The following is a 22,862-nucleotide window of genomic DNA, read 5'->3' as shown; positions in this document are numbered from 1 at the left end:
GAATAACAGCAGACATCTCCATCAAGGCTCAAATGAAATGTGCTTGTTGTTGGTCTCAGTTAGGTTCATTTGGTCTTCCAGTTTTGGTGAAAGTTTTGAAAAAACTAAATATGGGGCTTGCACGACAGGGTATCAGGAAGAAACAGAGCTGAAAAGAGAGTGAAATCACAGAGGCACAGAGGGTTAGTTGGCCATGTTGGATAGAATGAATAAAATGACTAACACATTAAACACATTAAAATGCTTACGCACTCATGAAAGCATTTGTACATCATATCAAGCCGCTTTACTTTCCCCCAGTCCTAATCTTTAATCTCTTTATCGCAATATTTAACCACAGTAATTGATTGCAACTACGTGACCTGAGGCTTATCTCAAAGCACTTTTTCCCTCCCTAATACTATTAGCCTTGAGAGTGAGACTGAATAACAGAGAGAAGAAGACAGAAGAAAATCTGTATGTCAGTGTCCTTCATAGCTCAGATAAACTTCTCTAAGGCGTGCTGCTGAGTGATGGCCGGCAGCTCTGCAAGGAAAAAAAGGAAATAATCCTGAACCACTCCACTTCTCCCCACGGAGGCTCTAATATAAAAAAGGTATGATGATTTAGCACACCAGTATTCATCTCAGGGACCTCTGCCATAACCGGGCTTAAGCAGTGCTGGGGGATTCCTTAATTGGCTTGTTTCTTGTCAGGGACACACTGAGGCCAATATCTAATGCGCTCCCACTCGGCATCTCGCTGACAGCGGAACATATCCTGACAGGTTTTTGGGCTAACCCTCACCGTGTGAGGAATACAGCGAAGCTGAGTTAGAGAAAGAGAAAGAGTAGGAGGTACAGGATAGATGCAAATAGAGAGAGGGGAAAATTGAGGGAGGGAAGAGTGAGGAGATTATTAGTGCCTGGCTGAATGCAGGAGCTGAATACATAAATACAGGAAATACTAGCAACCAAGGAGAGAAAATAGAATATCTGGTTTCTGTAAGACAGCCAGAGTTTAGACAGATAGACTTGTCTATCTGTGAAAAGCTCTGGAAATTTTCTCACATACAATAGGTCAATAGTTCAGTCTAAGTTAAGACTACGGTGAAGTTTCTATAAAAACAGCAGTCATACCATGAAGTAGAGATGGACCAATCCGATATTACGTATCGGTATCGGTCCGATACTGACCTAAATTACTGGATCGGATATCGGAGGGAAATAAAAAATGTAATCCGATCCATTAAATATCAAAATAACACCTCACAAAACTTGCGACACTGCGTAACTTTGCTCATAATCTTAGCATGTCAGAGTCACGTGATAGAGCAGCTGTGTGTATTTGTAGCCTCGCTACCAAACCAGCATTTCATCTCCGAGGAAGTTATCCCAGAGAGAAGTAAAGCAAGTGTGTAAGTTCATCTCTGAATGTTTGTAAAGCATTCCCATGTTAAGCTTAACAACCGATATATGGAGCGACTGCCTCTCTCTCTCCCTCTCCTGTTGCTACTTCAATCGTGAAACTGATCAATGATCAGCTGATTGGCTTTTCTGTGGCGAGTCCGTCTCTCTTCTTTGTTTTTGGCCCACTTTGCACCAGAAAGAGGAAACCAGCGGCTGAACAACAGCAGCACGTTTAACCTTGATAAGCTGTTGTTAGAATGTATTTAATATTACTTTCTACACCAGGATCTTTTTCTACGTAGCTGACGGCTGGTAACTGTGCAGGGGCGGATCTAGCAAAGTTTAGCCAGGGGGGCCGATAGGGCATTAACAGGGAAAAGGGGGGCACAAAGACATACTTTTCTTTCTTGATCTCATTTAAAATGTCTAGCTTTTAATAAATAATTATCTGAATCTTACACCCAAAGTTTTAATCTGATGTAAAATGTATAGAAGTCCATTACTGTATATAGTAACTATTAAGTCTAATATACCCTAGTAAGCTATAGTACTTTTTCCTTTGGGAAGATGCCATCTGTGAATTCTGCAATTCTGTTGAAGAAAGATGTTGAATCTATTTAATTATTCTTGAAAAATAATCTATTTCTGTGCATTTTTTTTCACACTGCATCAAATTAAAGTTGATTATGTCGATTAAGCATCATGAGGTGGAGGTGGTTCCCTATTTTTTTTTGCTGGGAGTTTGCAACCCTATTAGTTAGGTTGCTTAATATTTCTGCTAAGTACTCTTTAAAATACCAGAATAGGAAGGATGGAGTAGGTTTAAGTTTATTAGATTGATCAGTATTGCTGAACTATGAAATATTTTGGGTGCAGTGTATTTTTTACATACAGGTATAACAGAATAGCTTTAGTGTTGTTGTTGTTTATTTAAACTTGAGTATGAACTTATACAAAATGCAGCAAGATATTTTAAAAAAGGTTTTATTGATTAAAAAACACACTATATCGGATTCATATCGGTATCGGCAGATATCCAAATTTATGATATCGGTATCGGACATAAAAAAGTGGTATCGTGCCATCTCTACCATGAAGGCAACTGGGTCATTATTTGACATTGACACAACCATGTCTTTGAGGTCAAAGTCCATATTCCATAAAAATGTGTGTTCAGAAGGTAACGTGAGGCATCACGACCTAAGTTAACCAGACCTTCATTCTTTATTCATAAGTGTACGCTCAGTGTTGTATTCCTGTAATATGTAAGAAGTGTCCCTGTGTGTTGGTTGAGTAAATGTCAGTGCCCAAAACAAAGGAATTATTTACCTCCAATAGACAGTTTTCAGAAAAAACAAGTAAATCCAAATTCTGATATTGATTTTTTTGAATAATAGTCCTGATATGATTTGAGCACAGAAACCAGTTTTGATCTTACCAGAAACATGGGAATTAGTTGCAGCAATTTATTGGAACATATACACTTTGAAGCTTTATTTTTGCCTTTAATAGTGAAGTTCCAAGTATGTTTGCACATTTGGTATGACTGTCGGATTTGATTTTCAATCCACTTCTTGCATTAATTCATCACCGGAGTTATTCGTTTTTGCCTCAGTCTTTTTTCCATTTCCCTTCCCTGAGAATGGCTCCCTGGCAGCCATCCTTCCACTGAGACCATTTCTAGCTAGTTCAGCTGAAACACTAGATGCATCTTTCAGGTCTAAAGGACATGATTTTCTGTTACTGTTCACCTGCTGTAGATAGATTCTTTCAGATTTTTGTATATTTTTTAGGCATTCATGTCTTCATGACTTCTCCAGTTATCTTACATTTTTTTTGAAGACATACTACACACCATGCAAAGATCTGCTGATGTTCAGGTGTAAGGACTGCAAAAGAACGAAAAGTACCTTTAGAAATCCTGAAGAACAATTGCTCAAAAAAGTCTAGTTGTGTGGAAGCAAAATATAAAGAAATGTGGGTGTTTTTTTTGTTGTTGTTTTTTTTTACTCAGTATTGTACTTTGGCAGCGTTACTTAATTGAATTTAATTAATTTTATAAACCTAAAAGTAATAAAAACAACTTTTACTTCTTTGTTTCTCAGTGTGTTTTTCTCATATTATTCTTATTGTCTTCCTCTGTGGTTGTCTTCCACTCATCATTTTGTCCTGCCTTTCATAACTGCACTAATCCTATACCATTGTCTTTGCTGTATATTGATGGCAGTCTATTGAAAAGCCAGGTGTGCCAGCTAAATTTTAGTGTAAGGTGAGCTGGCAGAAAAAATTCCAGCTCTAAATGCAAAGCCAAATGCAGACACAGAGACAGAGAACTAGAAGAAGCTGGTGAGACAGGCAACAAGAGGTTAAGCTGGGAATCCATTAATGTTTCATAGCTAGATAGACAAGCAACAGCACTGTAAGACTGGCCGTTATAGCAGTATTCAAGCAGCCAATTGTATATTGACTTCTTGGTAAGATGCCTATAATGGGGGGGCCTGCTGACACACACATACTCAGGAATATGTATACCAAGAGTTGCATATTGACAGTTTTCTTTTTCATTATTCTTCCACGCACGCACACTGCAAACTTGCATGCACATAAAAATAGAAAAGACTACCTATCCAAGTTACTAACAGGTTACACACCTGCACACATACACACACACACACACACACGCACACACACACATATTTGCATACACAAATGGATAGATTCTTTATGTGTACACCAAAAGAACAGTGTGGTGGCCCAGTTAGACAAAACCTGCCCAAGGTCACGGTGCTTTATCTCTACTAGGCTGTTTATCCGTGTCTGTTTCACTTCACTTGCATCAGAAAATATATTACAGTGACAATGACGCATTTCTGCAGAATTCCAAACCTAAAACCTCAGCTCTGCTATTCTCTGGCACCGAGTATGCTGCACTCCCAGCTGGCTGATCAGAGCCTTAAAAAGACATTACAGTTTGGTCACACTATCTAAAAATTCTGCTAACATCGGCAAGAAGAGGTAATAAACCAGGATTTTTATTAGATTGGTTAATGTTTGTCAGATAATAGTGCTTGTTACAGTTTTGTGATTGAGGTTAAGGTGTCATGGATTTGCAGATGTTTTCATTTTATAATTTATGTTGTGCTAAAGTTATTACAACTTCAATTCCAAAAAAGTTTGAACAGCTGATCATCAGTTCTGGGTTACTTTGCCATATTTTCCATTGTATGATTTAATGATATAGACAGATCAAATGAATGAAGATATAGACAGGTTTAGGAGCAACAAGTGAGTTATATAGAGTTATATAGACATCATCGTTTAAGGGAAAGAATGGTTAATTTCACCAAGCCAATTTCAAACCATTATTTACATGTATAACAAAGTCTTGGCTCATGGTAAAATGCTATGGGTAATAAATGTTGCCTACTTGCAGTCCAAAATAGTCATCTATTGAAAACATTTGGCTCATTTTTAAACATTTTTCACATTTAATGTAGTTATTGGATTCTGATCAGAATTTCTTTTATCCCAGAGGAAATTACATGGTCACAGTTGCACAGTTACAGGCACACGCAAGCTAAAGTACCAATATTAGATAATACAATATCTTACAAAATAGCTCTTCCTCTAATATATAAATACCCCTGATATATTGCACAAATACAAACACAAATTGGACAAAGAGTATATACCTAAGTGTACTGCAAATGATTTTTTGCTAGCCTGATGAAAATTCAACTTTTTAAGATACTAACAGATTTAAAATGTCTTTCAGAAAGCGTTCTTACTTTAGGAAGAGAGCCTGACTCTCTCTATCAACTGTTGAACATCTTTCTTTGTCTCCCAGATTATGTGTGGTTGATTGAAACAGGATTTTTCTTTGGGGCTGTCTATATAGTCTTGTAATAGCTTTGTGCCTAGCAGAGCAATCGCAGTGCTCCATCAAGCCCTGACACATCCATTTGTCACACTCTCTGTGGTCAGATAGAAAACCAAGGGAAGAAGCACACATACACATTGATACGCACACACGCAAAATGAGATATAATGCCAAGCATTGTGTCCTAGTGTAAAGTACATATAGCATTATCATATTATGACACAAATGCTTCTTACCCTGTGTTGTTTGGACACAGGCATGCCATAAAGCACTGAATGAGTCATTGAAGAAAATCCAACCTGACACGTTCAAATGGAAAAGAAAATGTTACAAACCAAGACTGACCAACACAACGCTGACATTTTACACCCTGACCAAAGTAGCCACTCAAGTGACAAGCTAAACCAGCAGATGCATTATCTGTGGTAGAACAACAATATTGCTTTGCTGATTGGGTCATTTGTAGTTGTCACACATTTACACATAACACTCAATGAAAATGCTTCTTCCTCTTTAAATCACACTACTACTATTACTGCATAGTGATTCTTTTATAATTTGCGATCAAAAAGTTCCGAAAGTGTTCATAGATCATTGCACACAAATGGCATGTAGCATGTTTGTGGTTGTACAACAGGTCAAAGCACTGTTTGACCTTGAAGAATCAAGATTAGGACTTATGCTACTTTCGTGTGGCACATTTGCAATTTCACAGTAATTTAACACTGAGTCAGTGTCTGCAAGGACCTCCGTCAATTGGCTGTGGTAACCCAACCTTTGAGTTAACAGTGGGCACGGAGTCATCGCTTGCTATGACCTAGAGAACATATAGTAGTCTGTGAGGTATTAGACCTCACAGCGTTCAAGGTCAAAAAGACGTTAGAAAAGTATAACAAAAAGAATAAAAGGAGAAGATGATGAAAAACAGGAAAAAAGAAAAAGAGAAAGAAGCGGAATCGATGTCTTGCACTGTTTCCAAGGAGCCAGACTTTCTTGTATTTTTTCAAAGTGGTTTGAAGCAATAATTCTCCAGGCTTTTTGAAGGTCTGTCAGTGTTTTATTAACCAACCAAAGAAATGGTTCTGTTGTTTGTTAAGCCACTTAACATTCAAGCATGACTCATTCACACATCAAAAACCAATAACTCCGGTCATGAATTAATGTTGCGTCTAACCAGTCTTGTGTTGAAACACAATTTGAACATTCTTCTGGGTTCAAATCATGATCAGTATCTTAGGAGATGAGTTGAGAGAAAAGGTAAAACACTGTCTACAACCATCGGTAAAACATGGTTTAGGCTCTGTCATGATTTACGGCCGCATTTCAGACAGTTTTGTTGGAGATATTGTAAAATTGATCGAATTATGAATGTAGAAAAGTAATTTGAGATTTTGATCTTTGCAATAACATCTGAAAAGCTTCTGGTTGGCAACGGCTTCATTTTTCAACATGACAGTGATCTTAAACACGCTTTTACTCCCAATGCAGTAAAATCATAGCACTATAAGTCATGGACTGGCATCCTCAGAGGGCAGACTTCAACATCTTGACAGAGAACAGAGCAAAAGGCAGCCAACATCCAAAGAAAGTTCAGGATTGTCCTTCAGGAAGCCTGGGAAACTATGTAAATAAATTACAAGAAAGCTTGTCTAAGAGAGTTCAAGTTGTGTTGAAAAGTAAAGGTGACCATATCAAATATTGACTTCCAAGCTTGTTAAAATGAAATAACCTCTGTTTTTGCTCATGTTGTGAATTTTGATTTATGTTTGTAAATATTTCAATTTCACCTATTTCTCATTTTTTTAGCCAAATATACAGCTTTGAAAAGGGTTGCTCAAAATGTTTGTACTGTCTGCAGGATTGTGGACATAAGGAAAGCATACATAAATTGCTGAAAATGTGAACCAGAGAGACCTTATGGATGCTGATTTCACAGTAGGCAGCTCTGAGCCTTAACAGAAGCTACATCTGTAAATCTGTAATCGGTGACCATGAAAATGGTTGGGACATGTGTTTTTGCTACGTTTTGATTTGGTTGAAGTCTGTTGACAGGTTGTACAAAAGCGATTACCAATAAACAGCTTTATCCACATATGCAAAAGATGTTTTTGCATATTTTCCAGAATCACATATATACAGAGACCCCTCGTGACATAACTGGAGAAGTATTGGGTGTTTATGGTGATACTACTGCAAATACATGGGTCTGGAAATAAAGTCTACAAATGAATTTACTAAAAAGTTCTATTTTGAAAATATTGAAAGATGAGCTGTGACACTGTTTCACACACAAAAAACTTTGTTCACTTGTCTTGTAAAGTTTGTGTATTGGTAATTTGCAATAAACTGGTTGTGCTTGCCGACCTTCTAAGGTCAAAGGAAAAGCTCTGAATTGTTTTGTATTTACAACATACAGAGAAAGATAATACCTTCATAAACTGAGCTTCTTTAAATTTCTTTTTCTCTTAACATCATTTTTTATACTAATTATTTGGTATATATGTACACGAGTTCTTTTGCTTCTTTTGTTGGTAGAAGTCCTGGGGCACACAAGTGCAGAACAAAACCACTTCTCTTTCTCCATCTGTATCATTTTAAAGTAAATTTTCAATAATGGCACAATCCCTAAATCCAATACTTTTGTCTCCAAAACATCACACGCAAACATAAACTAAGCAAAGCATCTAAATAAAAAGTGAATCACTGTCAAAAACTGTATGTAATTGTTCTTTAGCATTATTGAACTGATGTTACCAAAGCTATTAGAATCAATAAAACAGCCTGAATGATCCTATAATGTAGAGTGTATACACATAACCAAACTGATATGGCTGTTACTCCTAAAAATTGCATGTATTTCTAACTTAATAAGTCAGCTCTCCAGGCAGTTTTGAAGCAGAAAACGTTATGCAATAATTCAAAAGTTTGCAGATTGTTCGGTTTTCTCTTTCATTAACTGAGTTAGAGCTGTAATGGAAGAAAGATGAGGTCACTTGGTAAAGATTCAACCCCTGGAGCTCCAGAGTGTGTCCATTCTTCTCTTTTAGAAACACAGAAAGATAAGTGAGAGCGAGAAACATCTTGTTTTCTTCTCATCTCTCTGGTCTAACTTCAATCTAGATGTTCGATTGTGCATGAGGAGGTTGATGGGGGTCGTTTGGGGTCAGAGGATGGTTCCTGTTAGAGGGATATGGTTTCATTGTAGATGGATGTTTAGGCTGGCAAGCGCTCTAAAATGCACTTAACATTTTATACAAATTCTAAAGGTTGCTGAAAGCCATACCCCACCACTTGCTTTCTCTGTGTCTCTCTGCTGCTCTCTCTGTCCTAATTGATCGAGCTGCCCAGACAATCCCGTATAGCCTGCACTTATTTCCAGTCAGGCTTGTTTAAGCCTTACAGACTGGAGTCAGATGGCTTTGCCAGGGAAAGATGTCTCTTACTGTTACCAGAAAGACAGGTAGACGTGGGAGAGAGATTGCATCATGCCAAACTGAAACCCAAGGCAAACGTAATAGTGTTCTGGAAATATCGGGTAATCCTTTAACATGTTGTCCATTTTATGCCCAAATGATATTCTAATAAGCTATTTTTTTACTTTTAATTTTATCTTACAAAAACTTTGACGACCATATATAGTCTCTAATTGTCTCACATATATATCTCATATTTAGTACCCAGCTTTAGAGCTATGGTTTCTTTAGATCAATGCATGCACACCAATTCAAGAGATGCTACAGAGAGCCTAACATTAGTTGCATGGAGCCAACAAAGGCCCAGTCTGCAGTAATTCCATATGTGTCAGCTCTGTGATCCACTGGTCTATTTCTCAGTGCTGCTGAGATACAGCTCTCAACAACCCACACCCTGCCCTTCAAGTTAATTTGACTGATTCATTATTCTGTATTCAAGTGGCACATAACATTGGCCAACAATTAATTTTTGGCCTTTAAACTAGAACTTGAAATAGCAGTCATGACTGCATGAGTATGTTTTGGTTTTTTTGGTTTTTTTGGCAATTGCCAAAGTTGGGTGCTGGTTGATTAAAATCAAGTGTTTTTTGAACTGCTGTAATTTGACACAGCCTTTTGCATAGGTACTGTATCACTACTATTTCCCACTCAAGTTCTTCTACTGGTCCTTCTGTTTAGTGTAACCCTAAAACTATAGTAGTGTCACATTTAATGCTTTTAAATAGTTTGAAGAATTATTTCCTACATTTCCATTATTTCCTAGACAGAAAACTTTTGCCTGGTGGGGAAATACTGCTTAAGATAATGTTTTTATTCATTTATCTTTTTTAATATTTTCATCTAAAAACACAAGAAATATGAACACAATTATCATAATCTACAGTCTCTGGAGAATTAATTTTATGTTTTGGACATATAAGTATGGGTTATTCGTTCTTACATACCACCCTAATTCTTAAGTAATCCTAGCTGCTTTCTCTTTCGTGCATTCACACCACATATACTGAGGAGTTTTGCAGTTTTATGCCCAGGCAAGGCCTGTTCACTTGTAATTAGATAACTAATTAATTAGATAAAATATGTGGAGTTGACTCCAAGTGTTGAACTTGCATAGCAAGTTCACGCTAGGTGTGATGTTGGTGTAAGTGAAGGAAGCTATTGGACTGAAAAATCAATCAGAGCAACAGTAACAATTTCTGGAATGGCCAAATCAACAATCTGGTACATTCACAGAAAGATTAAATGCACTGCTGAGCTATGCAACACCAAAATCCCTGAAACACCACAGAATAAAACTAAAGTGGATTATAATTTTAATTGTCTTAGACAAGTAAAGAATGCTTTCACGAATATAGTCTTCATCGAATAGGTCTTCACGTAATTAAAATAGAGAGGGTTTACAGCAAAGTGCAAACCCCAGGTTACACTCAAAAACATTAAGGCCGGATAAGAGATGGCAAAAAAACACAGAGCTTATGGTATTTACCAGAAAAATTCTGTAAGTGTCCTAATACTTATATAATTAACTGTATGACTCCAGCTGCCCCAAAATGCCTCAGTTAGTATTCAGTTCAGTTCATGCAGATGCGAATCTGCATCTTGTGCAAATTTTTGTAATTGTATGTTTGTATGTAAAACTTCTCTTTTTTTGTTTGGTGTAAATGCACCATTAAATTTAATCAAAACATCCCTCTGCTAATACTGTCAGCATTTTTTTTTTCTTATTAGGGACAACTTGGCTTTCAACTATTACAACACTTATTTAAATTAGTAGAGCATCCTCACACACTGGTGCGTGTAGCCCAGCATTCACTTCCCTCTTTTTCCCTACCCGTCTGCTCTGCCTTACTGTCCTGTGAATCTGCTACTGTTCATCTTCCCCCTACCCATTCTCTTGATATCTTTCTCTCCTTTCTTTATTCCCTCTCTACCTCTCTATACTCTCCCCGCTCTCTGTGTCTCTCTGACAGCCGCCTCTTAACAATGACCAGCAGACTGTGTAAACAGGAAAGAGACAATGTGTTGTGGGGGTGTTTGTCTGTGTTTCATCCAGTTTGTCTGCAGAGAGAGGATATTACAATTAACTAAATGAAACACTGTATTTCAATAAATATTTATTGTTTTAGTCTAGCAGTTGAGTTATTGCGTCTGTTTAATTATTTCTGGACATCTTATAAGAATGCTGCCTTTAGGTACACTCTGAGGTATTGATTTTTAGGAGTTACTAATAGCAGTATTAGTATTATCACAATGGCCTATAAAAAGCTGAGGCCTTAACCTTCACTGTAAACTGTTGCTATGTACAACGTCCATGCTTTGTGCTATAAGCATCACATTTTATTGACTTTGCTGTTTCATTTCATCTTACATCCATCATCAGTACATCATGTCAGCATAATATTACTATACCTCAATCAATACAATTCTGTTTCTGCATCACGCTGTTCTTGTGTCAAACCAATAAAGCAGATTTGAATTTAATTGAACTGAGACTGGGAGAAAGAGATAAGAAAGAAATGAGATAGTGGTGACCTTTTCTACAGATTGAAATGCCAAAGTTGTCTTTATCAGCCACTTCAGTGTTTGGCTGTTATTGACACCAGTTAGGCCCTTGCTTCTCACTCATTGGTCTGGATTGGTGGTCTGTAAATAGTCCTTAAAAAACTTTTTTTAAAGGTATATACATTTCATTAAGGCATGTGATCTAGGAAGTGCATCTTATTTTCTTATTTATTTTAGCCCTTTAAAGTTAGTACGTTTTTGTGAGGGTTATACTTTTTGTGTAGACTATAACAGAAGCATGAACTTGAATGTATGTTCTATGTCGACAATATTTGTGTATCTGTACAGCATGCTCTCCTCTATCTGGGTGACCCGCTCTTATCTAAGCTGTCTATGGTTGCACCCTGCTACCTCACCCACTGACAAAGTCTGTATGTGTGTGTTCGTTGTACCACTGTGTGCAGCCATCACTGTGATCTCACATCAGTCAGAGGCTGCTGAGCCGCACATTGACATTCCAGGCTGCTTGTCTGCCTCTCTGGCAAAAATAGATATGTAAAACGACAAGCTCTTTTCCCCCCCCGTTTTCCCACGCATAGTTTGTCTGAGCTGTTGAGGGAGAAAAAATAAAGGTCTCTGGTCTGTGTCAGCTGAGATGAGACACAATCAGCATGTGTGGAGGGGAGTGACATATCACCGCTTAGGCAAATGAGATAGAGAATAAGGGGCTGAAAGGAGGAATGGTTCATACCCTTAACCAGTGTTGATCCTGCAGTTAGGTAGGGTTTTACCGGGATGTGGGTTTTGATGACTAAACACACAGTGAAAATGTGCTATAATAGCTATGAACTCTCATAGTTTGTTAGATGTGGAAGCATCTGAAGATGGAAGCTGAGTGAAAGACATCATTTAATTATGAATAGGCTCCAGTACATTAGAAAATACTTTTGGCTGGTCCCTTATTTCCCACACAGCAAATGGATCAACATATTTAGATGCAGTGCAATTTATAGATGCTTTTCCAGGTGCAGCCTTCCATTTATCCAGCCTGTGGACTGGTACAAAGAGTACACTAACTTGTAACCCTCTGAGGCTGGGTTTGCATCTCCTCCCAGTCTCAAACCAGGGATCTTTAATGTGCAATGTGTTAACCACTGCAACATATAGCCATTAGGCTTCAGTATATTATGTAAACATAAATAATTTCATAGCACTCGTATCTACTTAAACATGAACTTGCATGTGCTGAATATACTTAATTTAAAAGCCATGTTTAAAACAAGATTTTTTTTTTTCCTGTTGCAGCAAAGGAGGAATTCCTTTTGATTATTTGCGTTTTAAAACTATTTAAAAGTAAATGTGAGTTTTTAAGAAAATATTACAGATCCTGCTAAAGACGTAACAAAATTTAAAAGCCAACATCTGCACATGACATCACTGTAGCTCTAAAGTGCTAGCACTACATGTCTCAAATGGGAGTTCAGAGGCCCCATTTAGCAGCACATCAAGACCTCAAACATGTTACCTTTCTCGAGGACACTTCAGCACAGTTTCTAATACAGTGTTTGATTCAGGGCTCTTCTTTCTTAAAGGACTGCGTTGACTCGCTTTGACTCTTGACTTGAAGAAATCCAGCATGGTAAAATACAAATATGTTTTTTTCTCATCAAATAAAAGAGTACAGATAGAGCTTTTCATCCTTAATATTTCTAATAAAACAGCTGAAAGAATAACTTAGAGCTGGCATGGCCACATGTTAGATTACGACCTTCAAGAGCCATAATAGGAGCTGTAATAGGTATTATAATAACAGTTAGAAATAAAGACATAAGGTGGTGGGAGAGTCATTTATATTGAACATATAAGCATGCAGCTTTGGCAACCGTCTCATCTTTTCAATTTCACATTAAATGACACAATTTCAATTATAAAAATGACAACCACAACCAGCCACTGCTTTCTAATGGCATACACATATGAATTTACAAGCCACGCTCATTTTTAGAGTTGTATTATGTGGAAATCAATTAAACCTTATAGTGAGTTTACTTATTGATCTGGTTTGTGATGTAGTTACCATATACAGTGTAACCGCTCTTTCTCTTCGGTCTTTCAGTTTCTCTCCCCCCTCTTGTCTTACCTTGTGTGCAATATTTCAGACACTGGCAGTTTTAATACACGTAGAAATTTGAAACTGCTCTCTCTTCTTTCTCTCGTGCCTGCAGTGCCCTAACATAGCATTGTGTTGTTTACCTCAAACCCCAAAGTGTGTATAAGCATACTGTGAAAAGATCGTCCACAGTGACACAAAGGGCAAAAAGTGTAATAACCCTGGTGGTGCAGTTTAAGAAGCGGGCGGTTTTGTTTGCCTTGGTCTGACTGTGTTGAGATGGTTTACTCAGTTTGCTGAAGCGTCTTCTTTTTTCTTTTTACTTTTTATTACTTGTCCAGAGAAGGTTGTTAAAGTGGAGCTGTTCCCATTTTTACAAGTGTAAATAGTCTAAGAGTTTATATTCACCAATACCAAAGCAATTGAAAAATGACCGATTTTTTGTTTGTTTTTTTCTTTGTAATTTTGCTGCTAAAACGCTGAGCTCAGAAAAAAACCCTGTATAACTGTACATGTTCAGAAACATGAGTCAATAGATCAGAGGTCGTGACTATTATACAAACTATGAATGCGAGACTGCATTGAACTACCGTACACTTAGGTGTAATCCATTGTCTTTAAAAAAATATCACAAGACAGAGTAACTAGACATGACTTTCATGCATTAGCCCAACATCAGCAGTCTCCCAGATGTTACACAGTTTGAACTCTGTCTTTATTTCCCTCAGCTATCTTCGACTTGGATGACTCAGGACATGACCAACACTATGCCTTTTTGTGAGAGCACAACAGGGATGACAGATTGCGGAGCACTGGCTCCACCCTTCTCACTACCCTTCCACTGTGATGGATGCAAGAATGAAAGGAGCATGGGGTCTTTGGATTTCATTTGCTCACCGCTGTTCTATTGCTCCTATTGATTTAGGTGCATGTGGCTGACAGGCAACGGGATACTGTGTTTGAGAGAGATTGTGTGGAAGAGTAATGTTGGCCTTTCTCGGTTTAACTGATTAATCACTCACTAAAAAACACTGTCAAACAGATATCTAAGAAGAACTTGATCAAAATACGTCCAACTTATGAATCAGTGGTTTCAATCATACAGAAGGCAGGGTACGTATCAGCAGATGGGGTCACTGCAGCAGGTGACTCATATTTTGGGGGCAGATTTCATTATATTTTGTGGGGGAACAGAACTATTGGTTACAATGTTAGGATCTGTTTGCAAACTGAGTTACTAAAAATAATTGAGCTAAACCACATTTGAAATTATTACAGTATATGCTTCTATATGACATATTATATTTCCTTATATGTATTTATTTATATTTATATTGATTTAAGAGATATTTATATTTACTTATATAAAAGAAGTAGAATCTCCATCCTTCTTTTGCTCCTTCCATGCGAGCAGTCTCCAGTAGCTCTGGCATGTCCTCTAGTTTTAGGTTCAGAGTTTAGCTCCCTACATATCAAATTGACATTTTAGGTGGTGATATCTATTATGTTGTGCTATATGACAAGAGACCAGCAGGCTGGTCTTCTCTCCTCTCATCCACACCTGCTTTGTTGGTGTTGTAATCAAGGATGATGGCTGGTTTTCTGCCTTTCTGAGCACTGGCCTCTACAACCCGCTGAAATGATCTCATGAAAATGGCAATCCCATTTGGTCTTTGTATGAGACAGCCATGATGCTTCGGGGTGAAAGCACCCTTCAAGGAAGAGAAAAAAAATAAAAGCCTCTTTCCTCTGTTGAAATTTGAAAACATGACAGCTCAGTCTTGTTAAAGGAGTCTTACATCATCAGGAGGGGGAGAAAATATAACAAATAAATACATATTGAAATGAATACAAGTGCTATGTAATACAAAAATATTCAGTAATACTGTGACAAAGAAAAAGTAAATTAGTTTATTCGAATTTGTGTCATCTCAGTTCAGCGTGAAAATCTCTGCCGTGTTTTGCTGTCATTTGTTTTTCTGAGAGTTCTCTTCCTCTTTTCCCTGGCGGTGCAGATTAGGCGAAGATAATACTAATTAAGTTTTCAGCAACTTGTTAACCTCCCGTAAAAGCTAACATAAAAGTTTATCAACAACTGCTGAGTCTAATATAACAAATGAAATAAAGAGAGAAAAGCTGACAAGCAGAGCGCCACAGAGATCGCTGTCAGTAAAGTCACAAAATGCTGCAAATAGAACAAAGAATAATGTGGAATTAAATAGACCGATCCTGTTGAGTCACACAAATGTCCCAGATAACCGGTCCAGCTGTTTAAGCCTGCATCCAACTGATATCTGATGCCCTCATCAGATTGTGCATCTCTATAGAAGATGTTTTATTGCCAAGGTGTTTGATAGGGTGGATGTTGAATTTCTTTCTTATACTCATTTATCCATTACTACAGCTGAGTTATGGGGAAAACACCTCACTTTATACAAATTCTTATCCGGAATCTGAACAGTGATTGTTCAGTTTATTGCCACTCACACAGTGAACCAGTCCAACTGAATGGTGCCTTATCGTAAAATGAAAAGAGGCTGTTGTCATTTTAGATGTGGCAACAACAAAATGACATGAGATACCTAAAAATATCTGTTAGTAAATAACAGTATTAGCACAATTCTGTGTTTTGGTTTTGTTTTTGATGTTTTATGTACATTGTACGGTCACAGGATTTATACTTTACCCAGAAAATCGGTTTTCTCACATGAACGTCAGAAGAATCAACATTCAACACTGTCGTAAGTTGTTCTCACACAGCACACAAAAGGAGTTAGTCCCCTTCAGATTGATTTTCATTACTGAAAATAGTCTGTTTAAGTGAGACAAAGGTATTACCTGGGTAAAGGATGCAGAAGGAAACCACAATATGTCCACTTGCTTATAGTGAATTTATCAATCAATTGCATATGGTGTTCTTATATGGGTACAACTGGACACCTCATGAACATCCTGTTGATGAGCTGAAAGGTTAAAGACCATTTAATTTTCTTGAGTGAGTTACATTCCTACACGCACATTTGCCGAGTAATGTCTTATAAGGTTTAAGCTCTCACTGAATGTCTGAAAATCATTGACAAGAAATTAACAGGGAAATGAGAACAGTCATGATGCACGCTTAACATTATTACTATTGACTATGTAGGTATGATAAATAGTTGCACCAGTAGGACGTCACATGGAAAATAGCACAGCTCCTTCATTTCCTCTACAGTGTCAATATAAAAGATTTTATGACATGTCCAGTGTTGTTAAGCAGTTTTTTGTTCAGTGGCAAGTATTGCCAGTATTCCTTGTTGGCACACCCTCAGTAATTTAATTGGAAGTTTTAAAGTACAGAGTGAAAATCAGTTTCCATAATTCTCCAATCAAAGTATTGATTTTCTTGTTGACACACAGTTGAGTACAATGGCCCACTGAGGTTGCCAGATATTGACGGAATCCCCCAAATTAAGCTTAGGCACTTGTCCATAATGAGCCCTCTATAGACTAACTCCTAATGCACACACACAGAGACACTATGTGAGCACATACACAAAAACACTTTTCTCCTCATACATACACACAGACAAAAGTGCAAAGATGTGGTCTGAATGTGGGGCAGTGCAGGCGCCCGGTTAGCTCTACTTCTACGCCATACACCAATTTTGTTTTTCTGTTTATGCAAGATAAATTTGGAAAGATGTTTAGATATTATGCAAGCATAATTTTGAGAGTAATTCACCTGCTGTTGGTTCTAATGAGGTGATTTCAATATAGAAAAATGCTAACAGTAGCTTCTGAGACTCAATGATGACTAAACTAGGAAGAGGGAGAAAAGTTTATTCACTTATCTTGCAGTCACAACGCTTTAGCCAGTAATTATTAATTTTCACATGTTAAAAATAGCCTGAAAATAATAATTTATACAGGTTTTTTTTTACTTTTTCCCTTTTTCAGTTGTTTTACTTTCTTCTTATTGTGCCTTTTTTCTTAACATCAAATATCTGCCATCATGTTCCCTAGTGAGTTAAGCTCTTCATCCATCTCTCTAATAACTTACTGCTGTGTGTGTGTGTGTGTGTGTGGGAGGTGGTGGTGGTGGTGGTGTTTTTTCATCCATTGCAGAGGGACGCTCTACAATTAAATATAAACCTCTCAATCCAAATGACAGTGGCAACACACGAACACACACATTCACAGGAAGTGAGTGCATAAGAAATAAAGAGCACAGGGACAACAGAAGACACCTCAGGTAGATTAATAAGACAGGCAGAGGAGAAACAAAACAACAGAAAGAGAAACAAAGTAATTTGTTAAGATGTAAGGCATTAAGAGAGGGAAGGAGAGGGAAGAGAAACATTATATGTTATTAAATTTCACAGCATTTGCAAATAAACACCGGCAAACCTCAAGAAACAGTGTGGTTCTTACAAAGCACCAAACAATCTGTTATAGAAATTTAATTTGATTTTTTCTGCCAAAACACCTGATCACTTTTTGTCCCTAAAGAAAAAAAATCAGTGGATACACTGTAAAATGACTGTTTATTTCTTAAGGAAGTAAACTAAAAAACTTCTTTATTAAAAGCCAGATTTAAAAGTTTCTTTCACAAGACAGAGAGAAACACGAGGGAGAGAGACAATTACTTAGTTTAATGCATGTGTCTTATAAAGCTTTGCATTGAGATGTTTGGGCAAGAAAAGAAATGAAAATGAAAATGTGTCGAAGAAATGATGTAACTAAATATAACTTCTTGTAGGTGTATATGTTGGCCAGTTTTCTCTTTCACTTCCATTTTTTGCCAATCTCTGCTGTAATTCAGAGGAGTCTTTGGAGACTAGAAACATCGGCTCCCAACTCCTTTGACACGGTGTGTGTGTTTTTGTACGTGTTTGTGTGTGTGGGCAGCATTCAACCAGCAAAATCAATGCTTTCTCTGTGTAGAAAGAGCAAGGCAACAGGACATTTAGTTATACATTTTGAATATTTATTCAGATACAGTCTCCTGTGGCCCAGGTGAACACCTGCGTATTCTCTCTAATGTCAGGGTCTTGTTTGGATCCCATATGACTTTTGTTATTTGTCCCTGAAATCTTTTAGATCCCCCTGCAACGTCCTAGCATGATAGATTGGACAGAATTTATGAATTCTTAATTATTTAATCACGGAAATGCTTCTTATGTTTCAAGAATATATTTAAGAATTCTTAAATTTGGTAAGTTCCATGTCGTTGGAGTTGAGGCTGTACATTTTTCTGTGTGACTGAATCTGAATCTGTGTCTATGTTAGCTAGGGAATTTCTACAATTCTACACATGCACAGACACCATCTCATGGTATTGGTGTAACAGCTGCTAGTTTTATCTCCAGTGGCCACTTAACTCCCACTACTTGGTTTGTTCACACTTACAAAATGTGCAGCACCTAAGTGCTCTGAATAAAATCTCCTTAGTGCCTTGCTGTTTTTCCACAGTATGTGTTATGCTTACGAGAGATAAAGAATATATGGAAAATAAATTGGAAGTATTTCTTAGATTCTACATATATTAAGTGTATTTTGGAAAACTCCACTATGTTTTTAACCAAATCTGAAAAAGAAGTTAATCTTCTCAATAAACCATTGCTCTTTAACCTGCCCCAATGTCAGTATTATAATTATTAAGCCTTTTATAGTTGGTCATAACATATCATTCACACAGTGGGGCTTTGGATTTTAAAATAGTCTTTAATTTATTTATTTTTTCTTTACAGGCTCAAATCCAACCGAGTAGTGGGAATGTTTAGGATCACTAAATATTTCATTTCAAGTGAAGATGAGCCGAGCTGGTTATGACACTGTAGTTAAAAGTGTAACTCTCAATAGGGCTCTGGATTTCACAGTGTTAATAAAAGGAGCTCACCCCCAGGCGAGTGGCCAGTAAAATGACTGGCGCGATTGCATGGGTGAGAGAGATGGGCTGTAAAGGCCTTGGTCCCAGGCTGCAATCAATCAACCACATTTTCTGGCCATTTTTCAATTATGCATGTTAGGGCTGGATGGCAAGGTAGTGAGGTGTCCAACCAAGACTTAAAGTTTGGCACTTTGAAAAAGAAGTCATCCAACAGTGAGATTACAAACCAGCAGCACACGCAGTAATAAAGTGGAGTGTGGATGGGGATTGCAGGTGGTGAGTGGACTACAGGCTTTGGCCCAAAGGGGCAATGCTGTCACTGGAATTTGAAATAATTAAGAGGAAATACATGTTATTGCTTTGCTTCCCAGCTTCACAATGCAAATCTCTAGCGACTTATTTTAAAGTGCTGCCACCACAAAGCTGCTTGACATTATCAGTTAGCTGACAAAATGTCAAAGTCTTGGAGGTCTTGTGGATCAGCTGTGAATGGTGTTTAGTTGGGGATTTCAACAGCTGTGCGTTTCTATCACAATGGATTGTTTTGCCCCTCTGAGATGAATCGCTCTGATATCGTTGCCTCAATCTTTCAGTCGCTGGACGCTTTGATTTATCTACATTGCCATTCAGGCTCATTTCATTGGCGACTAACTCTAGTAGTTTTCTTAAATCTCCTGAACACCACACATTTGTAACTCTTAACTGTTTGTCTCTCCTCTCTTTGCTGCTTTCTATTTTCTTCCTCGGTCCCATGTCTCTTATTCAATAATTCCCTATTAAAAATCCTGTCTGATAGAAAGGATTTTATATTTTATGAAATATTAGCTATTACCATGAGTCCAATCAGGAAAGAAGTGCCTTGGTGTGCTATAAAAATATCCTGCTCAGAGAGACTGAGGGCGATGTTTGACCTTGCTCTCTCTCTGTGTGCAAGCATACACGAAGAACTCCTTCAATTGTCATTTTTAGCAGTCACTAAAGCCATGTATTTACACATAATACATTAAGATTAAATGGGTCGCTGACTTGTTCAACACTTAACATGGGTCTTCACTTAACACCACTTCAAATGTCATCCTTATCCTTAACTTAAATGAGACTTTACAAAGCCTGAAGGTGTTTATTGGTTTTAATTTAGTAATTCTGACAAATCCATTATTGTGTCAAATTACCAAATAACAATTACATGTTTTTTCTTAGGTTTGAGCTAGAAGCCATTGATATAGTCACACAAAATCCTAAATGTGTAAACCCTTTAAACTAGGACACAGCGTTATCCTGTATAATTTGGGTTTCTCCAGTCGCTCCTCTAAGGTAAAGCACCTACCACTGTTCAACTGTGCTGATGCACCTCTGCAGGTCAACAGCTGACTAAGTGGTCAAATAAGATTGAAAGAGCCCGAAGGGATGATTGAATCAGCAACTTTAAATGCTGGAGCAAGAACCAGAGTAAGCTTGGAATCAGTCTTGAATATGAGTGACAGAAAGTTAAAAAAAAAAAAAAGTCATAAATGTTTGTTGATGATTCTTTATCATATTTAAATTATGCATAGGGTTTTAATCACACTGGATGATCTGTACCAACCTCAAACACTGTCAAAGTATAGTTTGTTTGATTAGTTTGATTTTTGTCTGTGGCATATATAGAGAAAGAATACTGATCAACATTTAGTGACACTTGTACATTGCAGGAAGAGGACTTTTATAGCATGGCTAGGCAGAGAGATTGAGCTGGAAAGGATGCACAGTGCATTAGGGTGAGGATAGAGATGGAAATGCACTAATCAGTTAGGAGAGTGCATTGAGAAGGTGGAAGGACTACTTTGAGGAGCTCGTGAATGAAGAAATTATCAGAGGCTACACATGGCTCTTGATGTCAGACATGCCAGGTTTTGTCTTGTTGTCTCGTCTGTGTCCTTTGTCTTTAAGAAAAGAAAACGCATGGATTGCTGTAGCAATGATATCACAATATGACATGATTTTTATTATGTTAAAATGTATATAATATGGCACAACCCCAGTATACATCTACTCAAACATGGAACTTCAGCACTTCCTTAGTGACAGATGGCTCCATGAAAATCACGGCTTTATGAGACATGATACAGGACAGTGTTTTACCGCTTTAAAAACAGGCCTAATTAAGCCACAGAATTAATAAAAACATATATTAGCCTTATTATGTTCTAAAAAAGGTGATTTTTAAAGGTGTGCATGAAAGAGAGGGCAGCATGAAAAACAGTTTAAATGTTGAGACAAACTGGAGCATACTCGCAGTTTGTCTCAGCAGTCTGATTCTTAAACACAGTGTTAGTGCATGCCAGCAGGTACAGGGCCAGCCGTGACTAGTGCAAGTATACCGTTAGCTGACACCCCAACAGAAGATTTCAGAAATTCCAACAGCCAGTGGTAAATGAGCAAACTCATCATGATCTTTAGTTGATTCAGTGGCAAAAAAATGTGATGCAGTCACCTATTAGGAAAGAACACATTTTCCATGTCCATTTCCTTTTGTGCTCACTTTGTTGTTTATCCCAAAGGAGTCATTAATAGGCTTTTCTCTGTCTGGAGCCATGGCATAGATTTTATCACAAAGGATGGTTCTGAAATCATATCTAAAAGCTTTGGAATCCCAGTGAATCCATATGGACTTAACAAAGAGTAAACTCCATATGTCTACTTACATTTTTTATATATGGAAGCTAATGATCCATGTTTTCTCTTTTTTATCTGTTAGTCTGTTTTCCAAGTCAGTTGTTATTATTTCTGCATTTTTCCATATTTTTCTTTCAAAGTTATTTCTTTCTGTTTTTATTTTGACTTTTTTTCTCATTTCAGCTTCTTCATGGAAATATTTTCATGCCAATATTTTAAGTATTTCATGTTCTGTTTTTTTGTTTATTTGTTTTTATCTTTATGCCTTGCCCCAACTGAAACACTTTGTCCGACTGGATTTAGTGTGTACTTTTGATGGCAACATCACATTTAATCAAACTCAATTTGTTTGACTGTAATGCTACGTTTACACCTTGAGCGAAGAGCAGATTAAAACCTGCTGTCTTTGGATGATTGAATTAGAACATGTTATTAAAAAGGATAATGAGTATGTGAGAGCAAACATTAGGCTTTGATTACTACTCTCATCAAGAGGTAATATTTAGCTAAGTGAAAAAACAGCTTATTAAATGTGCAAGCTTATCAGGCAAATAGTATTGGTAAATTAACCACCAGCGCTATCTCAACCCTCCGGATTTTGTTTGCCTATAAATGAGCTATTTTCCAGCCCTCGTTTAGAACAGGCATCTCTCCCCCCAGACCCAAGAAAGGGAACATGAAATGTGTGTATGTTTGATGTAGTCAAATTACTTATGTTAATGTGTTGGTAATTAAAAGCTTTATACATGGTCTTCCATACCTTCGAGCATATTTCTCACATCTCTGAAGACAGTGTTGATTTTAGTGTTTGACTCAAAGAAGTAGACAGCTGTGCATACTGCAATCCACGAGCAAGGTTCATTGGATAAGTCACAGTGACCGAATTGAGCTTTCGATGTCTGAAAATTATGTATGCATGCATAAGTGTTTCATCTAGGAAAATGTATGCAAAGTAATGGGAGTAGTAGCAGCAGCAGTGATG

At 37.4% G+C, this 22,862-nt stretch overlaps 1 protein-coding gene across 1 annotated transcript in view; it reads left to right on the top strand.

Annotated features, from left to right (window-relative positions):
• The window catches only part of epha6 (eph receptor A6), a 174,746-nt gene that overhangs the window by 17,141 nt on the left and 134,743 nt on the right, over positions 1-22,862 (top strand). The window lies entirely within an intron of this gene.

This window comes from Oreochromis niloticus, linkage group LG16, assembly GCF_001858045.2.
Source record: "Oreochromis niloticus isolate F11D_XX linkage group LG16, O_niloticus_UMD_NMBU, whole genome shotgun sequence".
In the NCBI taxonomy this organism is placed as follows: Eukaryota; Metazoa; Chordata; class Actinopteri; order Cichliformes; family Cichlidae; genus Oreochromis; species Oreochromis niloticus.
Note: the sequence above shows the minus strand (reverse complement) of the source record. Positions and strands in the feature narration are given on the sequence as shown.